At 21.0% G+C, this 219-nt stretch overlaps 1 protein-coding gene across 6 annotated transcripts in view; it reads right to left on the bottom strand.

The window, feature by feature from the left end:
* Window positions 1–219, bottom strand: part of PAPOLA (poly(A) polymerase alpha) — a 75,266-nt gene that overhangs the window by 36,896 nt on the left and 38,151 nt on the right. The gene's annotated exons all lie outside the window — the stretch shown is intronic.

Raw genomic sequence — 219 nt, 5'->3', positions numbered from 1 at the left:
TAGAAAGACTAAAACAGTACCCTAAAATAAACTTTTTTTTAAATCAAAAGATGAACTGTAATTTGGGTTCAATTACAAGTTTATTTTCATAAAAGTACTATATTAAAACATCTATATTAAAAAGTACTATATTTAAACAAAAAAAAAATGCTACATATAAAAAAAAAAACCAAACATTTAAAAAGTGTTCATAAGCACTCTTAGTAAGTAATCTACCTT

The sequence above is a fragment of the Vombatus ursinus genome, unplaced genomic scaffold (assembly GCF_900497805.2).
Source record: "Vombatus ursinus unplaced genomic scaffold, bare-nosed wombat genome assembly UNPS02007284.1, whole genome shotgun sequence".
NCBI lineage: Eukaryota > Metazoa > Chordata > Mammalia > Diprotodontia > Vombatidae > Vombatus > Vombatus ursinus.
This window is presented reverse-complemented; position numbering and strand designations above follow the sequence as displayed.